Source organism: Malania oleifera, chromosome 12 (genome assembly GCF_029873635.1).
Source record: "Malania oleifera isolate guangnan ecotype guangnan chromosome 12, ASM2987363v1, whole genome shotgun sequence".
Lineage (NCBI taxonomy): Eukaryota > Viridiplantae > Streptophyta > Magnoliopsida > Santalales > Ximeniaceae > Malania > Malania oleifera.
Genome location: NC_080428.1, coordinates 7,880,640 through 7,902,427, shown reverse-complemented (window position 1 = coordinate 7,902,427; position 21,788 = coordinate 7,880,640). Strand labels below are relative to the sequence as shown.

The 21,788-nt window shown below is 36.6% G+C and overlaps 1 non-coding gene across 1 annotated transcript; it reads right to left on the bottom strand.

The window, feature by feature from the left end:
- Positions 1 to 21,060: 21,060 nt before the first annotated feature.
- LOC131145248 (small nucleolar RNA R71) lies at positions 21,061 to 21,167 on the bottom strand. The gene has a single exon (XR_009134036.1). It is a non-coding gene; the product is annotated as a small nucleolar RNA R71 (small nucleolar RNA).
- Positions 21,168 to 21,788: the final 621 nt, after the last annotated feature.

The window sequence follows — 21,788 nt, the reverse complement described above, 5'->3', positions numbered from 1 at the left end:
AGCAAGCTCCTATAACTTGGTATGAAAGATTGAGTGGTTTTCTCCTTGATCAGTGATTTATTAGAGGAAAAATTGACACAACCCTCTTCTTAAAATCTGAAAATGAAAATATGCCCTTAGTTCAAATATACGAAGATGATATCATCTTTGGAGCAACTAATGAAAAGATGTGTAATGAGTTCAACAAATGCATGCAAGATGAATTTGAGATGAGCATGATGGGAGAACTCACATTCTTTCTAAGACTTCAGATTGAACAAGCTAAACATGGAACATTTGTCAGCCAATCAAAATATGTAAAAGACTTGCTTAATAAATTCAATATGGAAGATGGAAAAATCCTAGGAACACCTATGAGCACTTCCACTAAACTAGATAAATATGAGCAAGGTTTACCGGTAGATGTTAAGCTCTACTGAGGGATGATTTGTAGTCTGTTATACTTGACTGCTAGCAGACCGGACATTCTGTTTAGTGTATGCATGTTTGCTAAATTCCAAGCTACACCAAAAGAGTCACACCTACTCACAGTTAAAAGGATACTTAGATACCTCATCGGGACTATTGATTTAGGCTTATGGTACCCAAAGTATACCTCATTTGATATTGTCATCTATTTCGATGCAAACCTTGCCGGTAGCAAAGTTGACTGAAAGAGCATGAGTGGTACATGTCATTTTTTAGGACAATCTCTAGTTTCTTGGTTTTCCAAGAAACAAAACTCAGTTACACTATCCACAGCCGATGTTGAGTATATAGTTGCTGGAAGTTGTTGTGCTCAAACGTTATATATGAAACAACAACTTGTGGATTAAAAATTGCACTATGATACAATTCCAATCAAGTGTGATAACACTAGTGCAATAAACATTTCAAAGAACCCCATCTCACACTGATGAACAATGGGCCGACATATTCACCAAACCACTTCAAGAGGATAGATTTATTAAAAATAGACGTGAATCAAGCTTATTGTACACTAGGGAAGTTGCCTAAAAATACTTGAGGTCAGGGGCAGTGAGGGAGGTTCTTCTGAGGGAGAACATGATGTAGTGATAATTAGACTGCTATAGTGAGGGGAAGCAGCAAATTCAATATTTTTGTCTCACAAACATCTTAATCTTGTGGTACACTTTACATGTTTTTATGAGAACAGTAATGCAACTTACTATCCATGACCTGCTAAATGTTCACATTTTTCTGATAGATGGTTAATATCTATTGATTATATCATGAACAATTATTGGTTATACTAAATTGATTGATACCATCTGCATGATTGATGCAGAATGTGTGCTGCTTGCATTCTAATAGCTAATTAAGATACTTGCCTATTGCTTGAATTGAATGTCATCTACATGGCCGATGCAGACCTTGTGATTGCATGCTGGTAGTTGACTAGGGTATTGCATGATTGATTAAATGATCAAATATAGAAATACATGCTGCCTAGTTGACTAAAATTATGATTCCATAAGACTCTTTTTGAACTCTAAATATTTCAACAAGTCTTATGTAGCATCAAAGTAGTGACCATGTTCAACATCTTATTTTGATCTTAAAAGGTTACCTATACTATTGTTTGCGTACAAAATTGCCATTTTTTTAACAGTATAAGTATGCTATCTAAACTTATTTTTGTGTAAAAAATGGGGAGTTTTTCAAGCTAAGGGATTTTTTGAAATGCTTACATGATATTGTGCTTAGCTTAGTCCTTTTGTTGATGACAAAAGGGGGAGAAGTGTTAGAGCAAAATTGCCAAAAGTCATTTTTTAATGTACTTTGCTTCTTAATTTTTAAAATGGGAGAAGTATCTGAGAAAAAATGTAAATTTCATTTTTATTCATTTTTAATACTCCCTACTTCTTGATTTTTTATAAAAAAAAAATGGCTTAGATTTCATTTGAAGAGATTGTTTTAAAAATCAAATTCAATACTAAATGTGTATTGAGCTAAAATTCAAAATCTCTCAACTTGAAAAATTCCAATGTCTTCTTTTTAAATATGCCTGAAATAAATTGTTAACATTTTCATTATGTATATTGTAAGGGGGAGCCTTGTCAGGCTAATCTCATTTTACCCTCGTATTTATAATCATAAAAAATAGGGAGATTGTTGACTTTTTGAGTTCCTATCCTGTTTTGATAATGACAAATCATAAGCATCTCATTTGTGTGTTTAGTATATGAACAAATTTATGTTTCAGAAAGCACAAATGGTCAATGCAATATGGAAGCAATGAGGCACTTAAAGTGCACATCACATAGCTTATTACATGGCAAATTGAAGAACAAAGAGTGAAGACAAGTACTTTTTCAATTGTAATGCATTTAGATTCAATTGTACATGCATATCTTATTTGATCTGATGTGAAGCTCAATAATGACCATAAATTAACCCTAGGAACTCAAGATTTCATGGAAAACCTTTTAATTTAAAAAGTTAAACTTATACAAAAGGTTTGAAATGATTTTGAAGTTAAAACAATGGCTGAAACTCATTTTATTAAGGGCTCAGTCGACCGAATCATAAGCCCAGTTGATCGACATTCATGCGAGGATGATCAAGCATACCAGATCCTGAGCCCAACCGATCGAATCGAACTAAAAGGGAAATTGCCCTTGGGTTGGTCGACCAGACCTCGGGTCAATTGACCGGAACTCTCGGGTTAAGGCTATTTTGAGGAGAAAAACCACCATAAAATTTAAATTATATTATTATTTTATTTCCAAACGGTCATATTGTGTTTTTGCCTATAAATACCAAGTCCAAAACACTTGGAGAAACTTTTGATAATATCATTTTATACTCTTACATATTTGAGCATTTATTTTACTCATTTCACAAGAATCAAAAGCTCTACTACTTTCTTTATTTGCAAAAATCATTTTGAGAGAAAACCACAGTTTCTCCTACTCTTGTGTTTGAAAATACTTTTGGAGAAATCATTTATTGCTATTGAATCTTTGAGCATTTATTATATATTCTTTTTCACATCAAAGATCAACTACTCTCTTTTACTTTCGTTTATTGCAAAGATCTTTTTGAGAGAAATACCTAAACTCTATTGAGCTTCATTCTTATCTTGTGAGAGTGCATTAAGTTTTTCATTGTTCAAACTAGCTTTTGAAGAAGCATTTAATTGGACACAAAAATTTTATTCTCATTTTTATTTTTGCGGTTTGGGTTTTGAACCGTGCTAAGCGAGGGCATATTGTTTGGAGAGGTCGTTCTACCTACAAGGAGTGTTGTAACGGGTATCTCCACCCAAGTGAAGGAGTGTTGTATTGTAACGACCTGCTATTTATATCACAAATTTTTTTCCATCTATATATATATATATATATAACATAAATACCATCTGTCTGATATACTACTGAAAATATCCCAAACTCAAAGGAGCACAAAGGGAACTTTGTATATCATACACACCTAAGCACTGGTATACAAGAAACTGTAAACTATTATATACATAATACCATAAAGTTATAATATTCTGAAGTATATTTACAACACAAAATACCCCAATGACAACATCAAAAACTTGGGATCTACCCCAAATCACTAGCACTAAAAACTCACCTACCTTTACAGCAAGGGCAGTGCAAGACAACCTCTACCCGCGAGCCTGATCTGCTCGCCTAGCCGCATCTCTTGAAAAATAGTAAGTCACTAGGATGAGACAACACTCAGTAAGAGGAAATATGCTATCACTAGTGTGTGGCGGCTAAGTTACACATATAGCATACTGATATAATACTGATACTATAAAATGAGTAAGCTGATATGTTGTACAAAACACATGGAATGTAGTTTAAAATACAACTGTGTTTCTGAGTTTTCTATCTGTACATACTTCTAATATGATAATATAAACTACTGCTGTATAATATATCTATATATATATATATATATAGGAACTTCTGCTATACCCTGGGATCTGTATGTCATGATGTAACCCCTCATGACAAAGTTATGCGGCCCGTAGGCTGGACTTACTTTATTTGGCCTACCAGGCAAGTCAATCTATATCTGTAACATCCTCCAATTTGGCCCACTACAGCCTCTCTGGGCAAACTACAATACTATCTCGTCTAACCGGCCACCTCAACCTAGCTTGCCAGGGAGTCTGCAATCTCACCTAGCGCAGTTAGACAGAATCCACACACTATTTGAGTAATGTGGTTGCACTCTATCTATAAAGCAATTGTACCGTGCTCTGCTGTATATATATTTGTCTGTAGTTTCCTCAGGGATCTGATACTGTATAATACTATATATATAAATATATGTTTATCTTGCTATTTTAACATAATTTCAAAAAAAACCATAACACAATAAATCTGAGCTGTAATATCTAAAATATCCAACTAAAATATCAATAATATCTGTCTAAAATGTCTATAATATCTGTGATGTCTATCTTAAATATCTGTAATATCTGTCTGAGTGTTATGGTTTAGAAATCGTGTTATTCTGAAAAATACTATAAATCTTACTTTCTAAAATAAACTGTATAACTGGATGTCTTTAAAATTTCATAATCAACATATTAAACTATAATAAACTCAGGACACACAATTGTGTAATTAAAATCTCATGCTTCATTACTGTAATTTCACTAAAATAATAATACTCATGATATTCTTAAAAAAATAAACTGATCAACATGCTTGTAAATGTACATAAATAATCTTCTGTTATACACTCTAAAAATCCCTAGCATGGCATATTTCCCTTACTTAATTTCTGAAAAGCCCCCTACTATATTTCGGCCCTAAACTCGCAGAGTTCCCTGCTCAACACCTTGAAAATAACATCCCCCAGAACAAAATATTATTATCTTTCCATGTACAACATTTTATATAACTATGGGAAAGGGAGTACTGAATAAAATGCCTTATTTTGAAATTGGGATGGAGTTCAAATCACTTCCACCAACGATCCACTCCGACAGATTTGCAGAGAACTTTCGCAGGAGAGTCGTGGTGGTCTCAAATCGTCGATTGGACGAGAAATGGAGTCGTGATCGAAGAGAGAAGGGGAGAAGGACGTTTAGAGAGAGAGAGATGAAGAATTCTTGCGCCAACATCTGCTGAAAATCCGGGTTTTAGTTATTTATAGCCCCGAATTCGTCGATCAGACACGTCATCTCATCGATGAGTCCCTGAAGAAGGTTCATCGATGAACATGAACCCTTTGTCAACAAATTTCAGACTGCTTAAAAACCCCCTCAGTATCTTCCCGTTGACGAGACCCTCATTTATTCTCATCGACAAATCCCCTATGTTCGTCAACGAGACCCTATTTAATTTTTGGGGTTATTACATTCACCCCTCCTAAAAAAAAATTTCGTCCTCAAAATTTACTATTCATATGATTCACCATCCCTTAAAATAACCGGTCTACTTATTTTATTACTTACCCTCACTTATAGCAGAGGAATACCGTGGTTACATTCTAAGTTTTGGGAGATTACACATATTAAACTAAAAGACTACTTATTAACTAAATTAATACATGTACCTGCAAAAGAAACATTACCTAACTACTTACACTTTACCTGATTACCACTAAACCTCTTCAAACAATTGACGGTATTTTTGTCTTATCTGTTCCTCAAGCTCCCAAAAAGCTTCCTCTATAGCATGATTCCTCCACAAAACTTTTACTAACTGAATTTCTTTGGTGCGCAGTGCTTGTGTCTTTTTGTCCAAGATCTGTACTGGTGCTTCTTTATAAGCTAATGAATCTTTAAGCTTTATTTTTGCATAACTGATTATGTGGGATGGATCTAGAACGTATTTCCTCATCATAGTTACATGGAATACTCATGTATTCTAGACAAAGTTGGTGGCAAGCTAGCCTATAAGCAACTGACCCTACTCTTTCTAGTATCTCAAAATGGCCAATATACCTAGGGCTCAACTTGCCCTTCTTCCTAAACCTCAGAACCCCTCTCAGATGATCTACCTTCAGGAATACTTGATCTCCCACATCAAACTCTAACTCCCAGCGGTGAGTGTCTGCGTAGCTTTTTTGTTGACTCTGCGCGGTACTGATTCTTTCTTTAATTAGTCGGACCTTATTGTATGACTGTTGTACTATCTCTGGACCCAAAACTCACCTCTCGCCTACTTCATCCCAAAAAAGTGGAGAATGATACCTCCTACCATATAGTGCCTCGTATGGTGTCATACTAATGCTAGTCTGATAGTTGTTACTGTAAGAAAATTCAACCAACGACATAAACTGAGTCTAGCTACCCCCAAAATCTAGCACACATGCACAAAGAATGCTAATTGTGTACCCATAGCCTCCTGAAAACTTTTCCAAAATTATGAAGTAAACCGAGGATCTCGGTCTAAAACTATGGATACCGGTACACCATGTACGCGAAATATCTCCTGAACATATATTTCTGCTAGTCTGTCCATGGAATAGCCGACTTTAATAAGGATGAAATGGGCGGTCTTCATCATACGATCAACAATCACCCAAATTGCATTCAATCCCTGTCGCACTGGTGGTAACCCAGTAACAAAATCCCTAAAGATGTGATCCCATTTCCACTCTGGAATGAACAGTGGCTGCAACTACCCTACTGGACCTTGGTGCTCAGCCTTAACCTACTGGCACGTCAAACATTGCTATACAAATTCAGCAATTTCCCTTTCCATTCTAGTCCACCAAAAATACTCTCGAAGATCCCTATACATTTTAGTACTACCAGGATGGATTGTGTATAGTGATCTGTGAACTTCTTCTAAAATCGTTCTTCTAATATCTTCATTTGCCGGCACACACAATCTGTTGTGAAATCTCAGAGCTTCATCATCAGAGATATTGAACTCCTCTCCTTGACCATCCCATACTCTGGCTATTACCTTTGCTAATTCTGCGTCGTCACCCTAAGCGACCTTAATCTTCTCATATAGCGTAGGCTATACAACCAGTATGGCAACAAATGCTTAAGGATTATCCTCAACTAATTCTACACCAAGTCTCTCCAAATCCATCAAAATCAGGTGCTGAATCTCCATAGCTACCAGTGCTGGTTCCACTAACTTCCTGCTCAGAGCATCTACTACCACATTTGCTTTCCCTGGGTGGTAACTAATAATGCAGTCATAATCTTTCATAAGTTCTAGCCACCTTCTTTGCCTCATATTTAGTTCTTTCTAGGTAAAGAAATATTTCAGACTCTTGTGATCTGCAAAGATTTCGCACTTCCTACTATACAGATAATGCCTCCAGATTTTTAAAGCATAAACCACTACAACTAATTCCAAGTCATGCACAATATAGTTCTTTTCATATACTTTAAGTTGTCTAGAAGCATATGCAATGACCTTGTCATGCTGCATCAATACGCACCCAAGTCCCTTCAGGGACGCATCATTGTATATCACAAACCCATCTTCCCCTAATGGGATTGCTAACACTAGGGCAGTAACCAACCTCTGTTTCAATTCCTGGAAGCTCTTCTTACAGTCATAAGTCCATTCAAACCTTATATTTTTCCTCATGAGTTGCCTCAATGGACCTGATAAACTGGAGAAACCGTCAACAAAGTGTCGATAATAACCTGCTAAACCCAGAAAACTTCTAATCTCTTAAACATTTCCAGGCCTTACCCAATTCACTACTACCTCTATTTTACTTGGGTCAATAGAGACACTTGCCTCAGAGATCACATGGCCAAGAAAAGAAACCTACCTCAACCAGAATTCACATTTCTTAAACTTTGCGTTTATCTTCCTCTCTCTCAATGTTTGCAACACCAGCCTCAAATGGTGCTCATGCTCCTCAAAACTCCTTGAGTAGACCAGTATATCATCAATAAATACAACCACAAACTGATCCAAATATTGATGGAACACCTGATTCATTAAATCCATAAATACTGCTAGTGCGTTAGTCAATCCAAATGGCATCACTAAAAACTCGTAATGCCCATATCTCGTTCGAAACACCGTCTTTGAGATGTCTTCTGCCCTCACTTTCACCTGATGATAACCTGACTGCAGGTCGATTTTAGAATAGACCTGGGTCCCCTAAAGCTGATAAAAAAAGTCATCGATCCTGGGAAGAGGATATTTGTTCTTAACTGTCAGTTTATTTATCTCCCTATAATCTATGCACATCCTCATGGTCCCATCTTTCTTCTTTATAAATAAAACTGGTGCTCCCCAGGGCGACACGCTGGGCCTAATAAATCCTTTATCTAGTAATTCTTGCAATTAATTTTTTAGTTCTTTTAACTCAGCTAGAGCCATTCGGTAAGGTGCTTTAGATACTTGTGCTGACCCTAGTAGAAGCTCCATAGTAAATTCAACTTCACGGTCCAGTGGTAAACCTAGATAATTCTTTTGGAAATACGTTTAAAAATTCTCTGACCACAAGAATATCAGCTTGTTTCAATTCTTCTTTTGGTAACTCCTTTATATAGGCAATAAATCCCTGGTAACCTTCTTGAATTTGTTTCCTCACCTGAATAGTTGACACAAGTTGTGGCGAAGAACGGACACATGAACCAAGAAATTTGTATTCTTGCTCACCCGGAGGTCTGAAAATTACTTCTTTCAAGTGACAATCGATACTAGCATGATTAACTGTCAACCAATCCATACCCAAAATTATATCAAATCCCTGCATATCTAACATCACAAGATCAGCTGGCAATATCTTTCCTTGAGTAGTCATTAGAAAGCCCCTAAGTACCCTCCTACATCTCACCACTGATCTAATCGGCGTAGCTACAGCTAACCCAATATCCAACAACTGTGCCTCATACCCCGTTAATTTTGCATATACCGATGAAATAAAAGAGTGGGTGGCACCTGTATCAAATAAAACAATAATTTTAAATGAAAAAACAGTAAGGGTACCTGTATCCACATCTCTAGTTGCATTGGCGTCACTCGGCGTCAACGCGTACACTCTCGCTGGTGCAGTATTCCTCTGTTTGCCTCCACGAGGCGCCTGATAACCACCTTGAAATGATCTTGGAGCTGGTGCCGGAGCTGGTGCCTGAGCTGGCAATCCCTGACACGACCAAGATCTGTGCCTGGGTCTCCCATAATGGTAGCAGATGTCCTCTTCCATTTTACATTCACATGGATTTCTATGACCACATCTAGGACAAGTAGGAACAGCTCGTCCACCCTAAGGACCACTGCGGCCCTTCATCCGTCCCTGACTACCCCCATATCGATCTCCTGTCCACGGCCCTCGGCTAGAACTCGCCTAAAAATCCTAAGACGCAGACCTCTTCCTCTGATTCTGAGCTGCAGCACCTCCCTGCATACCACTCTCAATAATAGTAGCTCTATCCACCACCTTCATAAACGTCTGAGCCTAAAATTCGATGACTTGCTCAAAAAAAATTCTTCCTCAGACCTTCTTCAAACTTCCTTGCTTTCTTTTCTTCATCTGGTGCCAAGTGCGGGGCGAAACAAGACAATTCAATAAATTGTACAGCATACTGAGACACTGTCATTTGCCCCTAAGCTAAATGTAGGAATTCTGCTACCTTCACGCTCCGAATGATAGTAGGGAAATATCACTCGAAGAATAATTCCTTGAACCGATTCCACGAAACTAGCACTGGATCCGACCTCTGTTCCTTAATTAATTGCGCTGATCTCCATGGTTTGCCTCTCCTATCAATTTAAATGACACAAATGCCATTTTCTGCTCGTTTGTACATGCCAACACTACCAAAATCTCCTCAACATCCTAAACCCGATTCTCAGCTATAATCGAGTCAGTTCCTCTAGCAAAAGAGGGAGGTTTCATCCATGTAAATTGCACAATTGTGCAGCCACACTCTCCCCCGCTCCTAGCCATCTCAGCCATCACCTGTTGAGTGATGCTGCGTAATACTGCATCTGTATCTCCACCACCTATACTAGAGGGTCCTGGTCTGTCACTTCCTGCATTCGTACCACTGCTCCTTCGATCCATCCTGAAAATACATATAACACCCTTTTAGAATCCTATTTTCCGTACAGATCTAATTTATTTCATTCAACTAAAACCTCAAGTTCACTGTTAACTATTCCCTCTGTTCCTATCCCAAAATCCAATCCTACAACCTAAACACATGACTCGTCGATAGTTTACTATAGATTTCCTAAAATTGTCACACTAGGAAAAACACAGAAACCACCACAAAAATCCTATATTCAGATCACAGAGCAAAATCTCAAATTCCTTTCCTATATTCTGGTATTGTTTCTGCTGCATTCTAGAGTCTACAAAACCTAGCAACCTAAGCTCTGATACCAAACTGTAACGACCTGCTACTTATATCACAATTTTTTTCTATATATATATATATATAACATAAATACCATCTATCTGAAATACTTTTGAAAATATCCCAAGCTCAAAGGGGCATTGAGGGAACTCTGTATGTCATACTCACCTAAGCGGCGCTATACAAGAAACTGTAAACTATTATATACATAATACTAGAAAGCTATAATATTTGGAAGTATATTTACGACATAAAATACCTAGTGACAATATCAAAAACCTGGGATCTACCCCAAATCACTAGCACCAAAACTACACCTACCCTTCCAGCAAAGGCCCCGCAAGACAACCTTTACCCGCAAGCCTGATCTGCTCACCTAGCCAAATCTCCTGAAAAATAGTAAGTCACTAAGATGAGACAAAGTTTAGTAAGAGGAAATATGCTATCACTAGTGTGTGGCGGCTGAGTTACACATATAACATATTGATATAATATTGATACTATAAAATGAGTAAGCTGATATGCTGTACAAAACACATGGAATGTAGTTTAAAATATAACTGTGTTTCTGAGTTTTCTATCTATACATACTTTGAATATGATAATATAAATTGTTGTTGTATAATATATCTGTATATACATAAGAACTTCTGGTATACCCTGGGATCTTTATGTCATGATATAACCCCTCATGACCGGGTTGTGTGGCTCGTAGGCTGGACTTACTCTGGTTGGCCTACCGGGCAAGTCAATCTATATCTGTAACATCCGCCAATCTGGCCTACTACAGCCTCTCCGGGCAAACTCCAATACTATCTCGTCTAATCGGCCACCTCAACCCAGCTTGTCGGGGAGTCTGCAATCTCTCCTGGCGCAGTTAGACGGAATCCACACACTATTTGAGTAATGTGGTTGCACTTTATCTGTAATAGCAACGGTACCGTGCTCTGCTATATATATATATATATATTTGTTTGTAGTTTCTTTAGGGATTTGATACTGTGTAATACTATATATATATATATATATATATATATTTATCTTGCTATTTTAACATAATTTCAAAACAACCATAACACTATAAATTTGAGTTATAATATCTAAAATATCTAACTGAAGTATCTATAATATCTGTCTAAAATGTCTGTAATATCTGCTTATAAAATCTATGATATCTATCTGAAATATCTATAATATCTATCTGAGTGCTATGGTTTAAAAATAATGTTATTCTGAAAAATACTATAAATCTGACTTTCTGCTAATAAATTGTATAAGCGGATGTCTGTAAAATTTCATAATCAATATATTAAACTATAATAAACACAGGCCACACAACTGTGTAATTAAAATCTCATGCTTCATTTATGTAATTTCACTGAAATAATAATACTTATGATATTCTAAAAAAAAAATAAACTAATCAACATGCTTGTAAATGTACATACATAATCTTTTTTTATACACTCTAAAAATCCCTAGCATGGCATATTTCCCTTACTTAATTTCCAAAAAACCCCCCTTTGTATTCTGGCCCTACACCCATAGGGTTCCCTACTGAACACCCTGAAAACAACATCCCCCAGAACAAAATATCATTATCTCTTCATGTACAACATTTTATATAACTATGGGAAAGGCAAATACTGAATAAAAAGTCTTATCTTGAAATTGGGATGGAGTTCAAATCACTTCCACCAATGATCCAATCCGACAGATTTGCAGAGAACTTTCCCAAGAGCATTGTGGTGGCCTCAGATTGTCGATCTGGTGAGAAATGGAGTCGAGATTGAAGAGAGAAGGGGAGAGGGATGCTTAGAGAGAAAGAGAGAGAGAGAGAGAGAGAGAGAGAGGAAGAATTCTTGCGCCAACATCTGCTGAAAATCCAGGTTTTAGCAATTTATAGCCCCGGATTCGTCTATGAGACACGTCATCTCGTCAATGAGTCCTTAAAGAAGGTTCGTCGACGAACACAAACCCTTCGTCGATGAATTTCAGACTGCTTAAAACCCCCTCTCGATATCTTCTTGTCGACGAGACGTGTCCTTGTCAATGAGATCTTCATGTATTCTCATTGATGAATCCCTTGTGTTCGTCGACAAGGCCTTGTTTAATTCTATGGGTTATTACATGTATAAGGTGGCTCCGCCTTGGTTGAAGGAGTGGTTAGTGGAAATATTCAAGCAATTGTCTTGAGGCGAGGATGTAGGCGGGGATAGCCGAAGCTCGTAAAAATTGTTGTATTTATTTTCTCTTTCTCTACTCTCATTTAAAATTTTTGCACTTGTACGTTTATACTTATGTTGTTGGGATGGTTATACACACTTTAAATTTAATCCTGAGATTATTTGAAAAACCTTAAGCTTGAGATATTGTGTGTTTTAAAAATAGGGCAAAAATTGGACCTAGTTTTTTTAAATATCTAATTCACTTCCCTCTTGGGATTACACCAAAACTCACATACTTTTTCATTTATATAGTCATTTAGGAATGCACTTTCACATCCATTTGATATAATTTGAAGTTTTTATGGGATGCGTAGGCTAGTAGCATACGAATTGCTTCCATTCTAGCTACAAGAGCATAAGTTACTTAAAAATCAACACCTTCTTCTTGATTATAATCTTGTGTTACCAATCTAGCCTTGTTATGGATAACAGTGTCATTTTCATCCTTTTTATTCATATAGACCCATTTAGTGCCAATCACAGTATGATCATCGATTATGAGAACTAACTTTCAAATTTTGTTTCTTTCAAATTGATTTAATTCCTCTTACATGACTAATACCCATGAATCAACGTTAATTGTATCATTTATGTTCTTAGGTTACTCTTAAGATAGGAGCACATAATGATCACACAGGTTCTTTAGTGAAGATCTAGTGGACACCCCTCGTGATGGTTCACCAATTATTTGGTCCTTAGGGTGGTTCTTTACAAATTTCCATTCCTTGGGTAATTCAGCTTGTTCTAAAGAGTCATCATTAATTGGTTCTTTGTTTTCAATGCTCTCATTCTTGATTTCACAAATTGCAAGGTCTTCTAAACTCTTCCTTATGTTGAGATCATCATTATTAGTTGCTTTAGAAGAAAAGGGATTAGCTTCATCAAATACGATGTGTATGGATTCTACAACAAATAATGTTCTTTTGTTGTAGACTCTAAATGCTTTACTATTGAGAGCATATCCTAGAAAAATTCCTTCATCTGACTTATTCCTTCATCTGACTTTGCATCGAATTTTCCTAGGTCCCCTTTATCATTTAAGACAAAACATTTACATCCAAATACATTGAAGTATGAAATATTTGGTCTTTTTCCTTTTTATAGCTTGTAGGGGGTTTTGTTCAGGTTAGCCCTAATGGAGACTCTCTTCATTACATAGCAGGCAGTGTTCACCGCTTTAGCCCAAAAGTATTTAGGCAGGTTATGCTCATTTAGCATGGTCCTAGCCATTTCTTGTAGTGATGTATTCTTTCTCTCAAAAACTATATTTTGTTGAGGTGTTCGTTGTATTGAAAAGTTGGGAGAAATTCCATTTTCATCACAAAAGTTTTCAACATCTTTATTTTTAAACTCTCTGTATCTATCTCTTCTTATGTGTAAAACACCATACTCTTTTTTCATTTTGAAGTTTCTTACATAGGATGGTGAGCATTTTAGATGCCTCATCATTGGAGGATAAGACTAACACCCAGGTGAACCTATTCTAGTCATCTACTATGACGAATGCGTATGGCTTTCCTTTTAAGCTTTGTGTTTTAGTGGAGCCAAATAAATCTAGATGTATTAATTCCAATGGCATTCCAGTGGAGATCAATTGGTTATTTTTAAATCTTGTCTTAATTTGCTTCCCAAGTTGGCAAACATCACAGACTTTATCTTTTGTAAACTTTGTGCTGGGTAAACCCTTGACTAAGTTCTTTCTAGCTAACTTGGATAAGTGTTCCATGCTAGTGTGCCCAAATCTCCTATGTGATAGCCAATTGAATTCATTTAAGGTCATGAAACATTTTACATCTTGAGATACCAGGTTTTTAAAGTTTAGGCAATATACGTTTTCAACTCGATTTGCAATAAACAGTATTTCATGTTTTTCGGCATTTTAAACTATGCATTTGTCCTTTTTAAAGATTATATCAAAGCCTTTATCACTAAGTTGACTAATGCTAAGTAGATTATGCTTTAACTCTTCAACTAACAACACATTTTCAATTATTAAAGAGGGTTCCTTATTGACTTTGCTGATGCCGATAATTTTACCTTTAGAATTGTCTCCAAAAGTGACGTGTCAACTTACTTTAGGGTTCGCGACGTGAACTTAGACTTATCCCTGTTGGCCTAACAAGACTTATAAATCTTATTTTGATGATGACAAATTAGGGGAACTTAACGTATTTTGGTTAAGTGATGATGTTTCAGGAATCAAGCATATAAGTTCAAGATCAAGTGCTCACAAACTTTGTTGAAAGATTATACTCCAAATACAAGTGGTCAAATGAAAGCTTAAAGCATACTTAAAGCATGGACTCAAAGATAGAAAAATCTAATGAAGCTTAAAGCATATTGAAACTTGAAGACAAGATGGACTCAAGAAAGACAAGCACGAAGACTTAGTGCTTAGAATGTTTAAGTTTTAAAAAGTCTTATGTAAGTACTTCATTTAATGTTGATATGGATGCATTGAAGCTCTTAAGTTTCATTATTGACTTAGAGACCAAATTTTGTAAACCCCGAAAAATATTTTCAAAAGTCTCGAAGCAATATGACAAGTATAAAAAGTTATCAAAGTTTTTTGAAACGAATTTGAAAAAGCATATGTTGTGGTAAGTTCAGGCGACTGACCTGGTTTGGTCAGGTGACTGTACTTTTATACTGAAATAAATTGGGAACATAGAACAAGCTCCGTCAACTGACACTATGAGTACAAGTGATTGATCCCATTCTGACTTTGATGTTTCGTTGGTTTTTAAAAGCAGAGGTGACTAATCTCGATAGTGCAATTGACTGTACTTCGTAACAGTCAAATTTAAACAGCGAAGAAAAGTTACCAAATTTAATTTCTTGGACCCCAAACTTTATGAAAACTTGGGAAATACTCAAAGCAACTTGGGGAACACAAAATAGAAGCTTTTTTCATCTATATATACATGGGAAACCAAAGGATTTTACACACCAACAAATTGCAATTAACATTCAAGCAATATTGTTCATACTCTTCAAACTCTCACTGCATAAACTCCGTTGAAGTTTTCTTGTTGAAATTCTTGCTGATCAAATCACAAGGTTCCTTGCTCACTTACTGAGAAATTCAAATCTAAAAGAGAACCCGGTGATAAATTTCTGAGCTTCAATTCTTTATATATTGATATTTAATTTAAGTATTTTCTATTGTGCATTAAATTGTACTAATCAGTTCTTTTGAGAGTGTAATTGTACACAAATTGTATCTTGTTGTTTTTGATGGTTCAGGTTGTTGAATCCTTGGACTAGCGAGAAGGGATTCTTGATAGGTAGATTTGTTGACGGTTCAGGGGATTGAATTGTTGTACTAATAAGAAGGGATTCTTGTTAGAGAGGTCGTAACTTTAGCCTAATAAAAAAGTTGGAAACGAAAATCCTCACAATAGTTTGCTTGGGGCAAGGACGTAGGTTTTGCACCGAACCTTGTAAAAATACGGTGTCACTCTCCTTAACCTACTCTCTTTAATTTTTTACATTTATAAATTGCGTGGATGCTTAGTTAATTGTTGGAAATTAATTTGACTTTGATAATTGCAGAAACCTTGATTGAAGAAAGTTCGTTGATTGCGGAAATCTTGATTAAAGGAAGTACATTGATAAATATCAAAGTACATTAACAGATTTAAACGCGAGTAACTTGTTTGATATCGAAATCTGAATTTTTGAAGGCTTTCTAAAAATTTTATTATGTTGAAATCAAGCTTATCTTATTGATTGGATTGAGTTTTGGTCATTGCAAACCAATTATACTTGTATAATTGAGATTGGTTAAAATTCAAAGGATTTCTTAATCATTGTGTTTGTGTGTGATAGTTGAAAAGAAAAGCTGGGAATCAAAACAAACTAAAGAAACTTATCAAAAAGAATTTGTAGAGAAACTTTTAATTCCAATTCATCCCACTCTTGGGAATACACCTTACTTTTCAATCTCTCGTCATGAGCCTTGAGCATCCACTGTCCAAGTACCACTTGTATTTCAAAAGGGTGGACCTAAAACTTACCTACAAACGAATTCAAGTTGTTAGTTTAGGTACCCAAATCTTCTTAGGCCCTTTTAGGTGTGTTTTAGAGGTTTCTTTGACTCTCCACACCTTTTTGATTTTAACATGTTTTCTTTTAAATAGACACTCAAATTTTATATGTCCCTTTTTCTAACACAAGAAACATGTGGTTTGTGCATATGCATTGGTTAAGGAGGTACTAGCATAGTTTTTAGAAGCTTTTACAAAATACCCCATGTAAAGGTCCTTTTTCCTCCTATTTTCTATTCCATTAAATCCAATGCCTTCGTTGTCTAAAGACATCTTTTGAGACCTAACTAGTTTGTCAAAATTTTCCTTTCCTTGATTATAGATGATTTTAGCTTAATCTTCTATCTTTCTTTCTAGACTAGTTATTTTTTAGTCTTTCTCATTTTCACAATTGGCTTGTAACTTTACATTTTCTAGTTATTTTGACATCTTGTTGATTGATGTGTTCCTAAAATGTGCTATTTTAGCCCCCCCCCCCCCATTTACCTATGTTTTTTTCTCATTTTCATTATAATTATCCCTTTTTATCCTAGTTCCGAGTTACGCGTGATTTGTTTCATGTTTCAGGAAATTGGAGCTTAAACTGAGGAGCTCAGCAATGCAATAAGCCAAGGAAGCAATTGGGAAGCATAAGGTATGACCAAGTGCTCAACCAGGTCTCCAAGGCCTTATTCCATCCAACGCAACATGATCCTATTCGACTATGTGGTGCGACCAGCAGTCACAAGGTGCGACCAGGTCATGACATGAAGACTCCAAAGTGCTAATTAATTGAAGAATGAAAAAATACCTCAACCAAGGCATGACCAAAAGATCTTGAAGGTGCGACCAGGTTAAGGAGGCCAACAACTGAGCAAGAAGATTTTCTAGATTGGCTCAACTAGGGCGGGACCAGGTCGACTGTCGTCGAGTTCAAAAATTTGCCGCACGAGATTCTTGGGGAAACTTTCCTGATTTGAATTTGATTGTGTGTAAACCCTTTTGGGTATAAAAAAAAATTCCGAATAGATGATTAGGGTTCCCTCTTGGCTCCTCTTTAGTTAGTGACAGACCTTGAGTTCTGATTGGAGCTATTTAGATTAGTTTTCAATTCCTTGCTTTGTTCAATTTTGAGTTGTAATCTATGAGTGTGGGTCTCCCAAAGTTTCTCTTTGGTTCCGTGATAAACCCTAGAGTTTTTTTGGGTTGCCAAGTAGTGTAGATTGGTTCCCTTTTGGTTCTTTGAGGTCTTGTGACAAACCTTGAATCTGATTGGTGCCATAAATTAGTGGTAGTGTAGTTGGGTTCTCCTTGGGTTCCTTTTGGTACGTGACAAGCCTAAAGTGCCATTGGATGCCATTAGAATAAATTTTAATACCTTTGTCAATTTACTACTTTGTTCACATTCAAGTGCAATTTCAATAAAAGTCATGTTTTCAATTCCATTTTTCAAGACATTGTCTTTATTTTCATGCACCATGAATAGCTAATTTAGTTTGATTCTCTGGTTGTGATGAAGCCCTAGGCTAAGAATGGCATAGCCAGGATTCAAGCAATTGTGCATAATAGGGTTAGTGCTATAAAGTAATCCATGTTCGCTGGATAGGGTATACCCCCTCTCCTAATCATGCTCCAGACAATTGGTGCGACCCGGCTACCCTATGCCACTCGAGTGGATTACACTAAAAAGGAATTCATATTCACTGGATAAGGTATAATCTGTTCTCCCAATTGTGCTTCAGACGATTGGTGTGAGCGTCACTACCCTATGGCACTCAAGTTAATTACTTATAGTTGAAACCCTATTATATAATAATTGATTGAACCTAGTTATAGCTCAGTAAAGACTAGGGTGGATTCATAATCAATAAAGTACTTTCATTCATTTTACTTGCTTTCATAGTTTAGTCAACAAACCATAATTCCATATTTTCATTCTTGTTCAAGTGTAGCTAACTATATTAAAATTGGTGCACCGCTACACTAGAGTCCCTAAGATCGACACCCAACTTACTCCTTATTCTACTGAACTTGGGATTAGTTAGGTTATAAATATTATTTTTGGTAGTTAAGGACCCAAGCCTTGGTGAGCCTACCATTGATCTTACTTTCTAGTTCAGCAATATACAAGTCCTTTTCTTTTTCAACTGAGTTAGTTGACTCTAATTTGTTGATTAACATGGTATTCTCGCTTTTTAGTGCATTGTTTCTCTTAGACGCCCTGACAAAGCTTTTGTATAGTTTAAACAACTCCATTTATATTTTAGTGTATGATGGCATGCTTTCATAGGATTCATTACAAGATTCATCACTTGAGTCATTTAATAAGTTTGAGTAAGAATTTTTCTCATCATTTAATGCCATGAAGTAAAGGTTTGCCACTTCCTAATCACTCGAGTCGCTTTCCGAGCTGCTTGAGTTGGAGTTGTCCCAAGTTGTGGCCTTCATTGTCTTCTTCTTCTTCTTCTTCTTCTTCTTCTTCTTCTTCTTCTTCTTCTTCCTAGATGATGTGTTCCTAAATATGCTAATTTTAGTCCCCCATTTACCTATGTGATGTTCTTATTTACTCAATAATTATCACTTCTTATTACTATTTAGAATTACACATGGTATGATTGATGTTTTAGGAAATCAGAGCTTAAATTGAAGAGTTAAGTAGTGCAAGGAGTCAATGCAGCAACTTGGAAGGACAAGGCTCAATCAAGTGCTCGACTAGGTCCTTATGGCCTTGATTCAACTACAGCAACATGTCTCTAATCGACCAAATGGTGCGACTAAGGAGGCATAAGGAGTGACCAGGTCAAGCTAGAAGACTCCAAAGTGCTAAGTTAACTGCAGGTTCATAGAATGCCTCGACCAGGGCGCAACCAGGAGACCCTTGACGTGCTACTTGGTTGATGATGCCATTGACTGAACACAACAATAATTGAATATTTTCCAGAATGTGTTGACTAGGCCACGACTAGGGGAGCTTGGTAGTGCGACCAGGTTGACATATGTTGCTTCTAGAAATCTATTTTGTGAGATTGTTGCGGATTGTTTTCTGATTTGAATTCGAGTGCATGTAAACCCTAGGGGGTATAAAATTAAACTTTGAAGAAATAATTGAGGCTTCTCTTTAGTCTCCCTTAGTCTCTATTTCGATAGAGAGCCTTGGATTGCATTGTTTTGGTTTAATTTTGGATTGCATTAGTTTAATTGTAGTTTCGTTCTTACTTTGTTTTGATTCTAAATTTCATTAAAAGTTATATTTACGGTTTTTTTTTTCATCTTGCCTTTATTTTGGATTTAGTACATGATGAGTTGCAAATTTATCCGATTCTCTGGTAGTGATGAAACCCTAAGTTAGATTCACATAACTAGGGTTAGTTGGTTGTTCATAATAGGGTTTGGTTGCATGATGCTACTAAGAAAGGAATCCATGTTCACTAGATAGGGTATGCTCAGTTCTTGCGATTGTGCTCTGAACAATTGGTGCGAACCCGAATACACTATACTACTCGAGCAGATTACTTGCCTTTTGTTTAGGGTTCATCTGATGCATTCGTATTAGGATGAACTGTTAAAACCCCATTATGGATAATTGACCAAACCTAGTTATTACGAATTAACGACTTAGGGTGGATTCATAACTAGGGAATTAATTTTCCATAAGGAATTCAATTTAATTAATTTGCTTTCGTAGTTTAAATAGAAAACCCCAAATTCATTCTTTTCTCATTGTTCTAGTATAGTAAATTAGATTAATTTGGTACACCACTACATTGAGTCCCTAAAGATCAACTCCGACTTACTCACTGTTCTACCAAACTTTGGAGTAGTTAGGTTATAAATTTTATCTTTGGTAGTTAAGGACCCAAGCCTTGGCGAAGCTATCAAATTTTGGCTTCGTTGCCATGGACTCACTTACGGTAGTGAGCCAAAATTAATGTAGTTTACTATATTTTGTGCTACATTGTTGTATGCATGGTTTGAGATCTTTGGAAGCCAAAGTAGTGCCTATTGACCCTAATATTGAGAGACCCCGTAGATCAGTTAGGAAATCCACTTCGAGTCCAGAGTCAGTTGAGTCCTCTGATTCTAAAGTCATGACCAAACACCAACCAATTCTGATTCCCAATAACCTAAATCAAAATTTGGACCCTCATGCTCCCCGTCAACCTATGGCAGTGGAGCAACGTCTTCGGCCTCTGCGAGACCATTTCACTCCCAACGCATAGACATCGCTGTCTTGCATTCAGTTCCCGAATGTCAAAGTGGCACAATATGAAATCAAGACCTTGATCATATCGATGCTTCCCAACTTCAATCAAGATTCCTCTGAAAATCCTAGTAAGCATCTTGATGAATTCCTTGAAATTTGCTACCATCTGCATCTCCAATTTTGGTGATGATGCCCTCTACCTTAGGCTATTTTTGTTCTCTCTTAAGGACAAAGCCAAGTATTGGCTAAATTCTTTAGAGCCGAACTCAATGACCACCTGGGCCACCATGCAACATAAATTTCTCATAAAGTACTTCCCCATCAGGAAGACTAATCAATTTAGGAAAGCCATCACTAGTTTTTTTCCAGATATATGATGGGAAATTTTTCAAGACTTGGGAGCATTTTAGGGACCTTCTGCATGAATTTCCTCATCATAAAGTCCCTAGGTGGCAACAAGTCCAAACATTTTGTGAGGGGTTGGCTGAGCATAATCGATCTATGGTCAACACATCGTGTGGAGGTACTTTCCCACAAAGCATGAGAATAAGGCTTGGACTCCTTTTGAGACCCTCTTCAAGAACTCTCAACAACACATTGCCCCTGCTTGTAAAACTTCCTAACCTTCTTCGTCCCATTCTAAGGGAGTTTATGAGTTAGCCGCTGGCCATGAGCTCGCACCCACTCTGCACACCATCGTCAAGAAACTTGATTAGGTCCTTTCCTTAGGACAAACATCTCAACCAGTAGTGTGTGCGGAGTTGGGCATGACTCACTCAAAAAATGAGCAACTTGGAAGCTATCCCAATTATAGGAGTTACGTCGTGTAATATTCAGCTCAAAGGCTAGATCGTCTCCTCAGGGAATGCGTTTTAATCTCAAGTTTCACGTTTTCTCAATCGAAAAATAAAAGTTACTAAACTCAGTTCAGATTCGGGGTTTCAAGGTTGTTTCAAATTTACTTTTGACAAATTAAACGACACACAATTTCAACCCTAACCCTAGTATGTACTAAACTAAAGACGGTAACTTTAAACACGCAATTAAAACGCGCAAGAATGAAA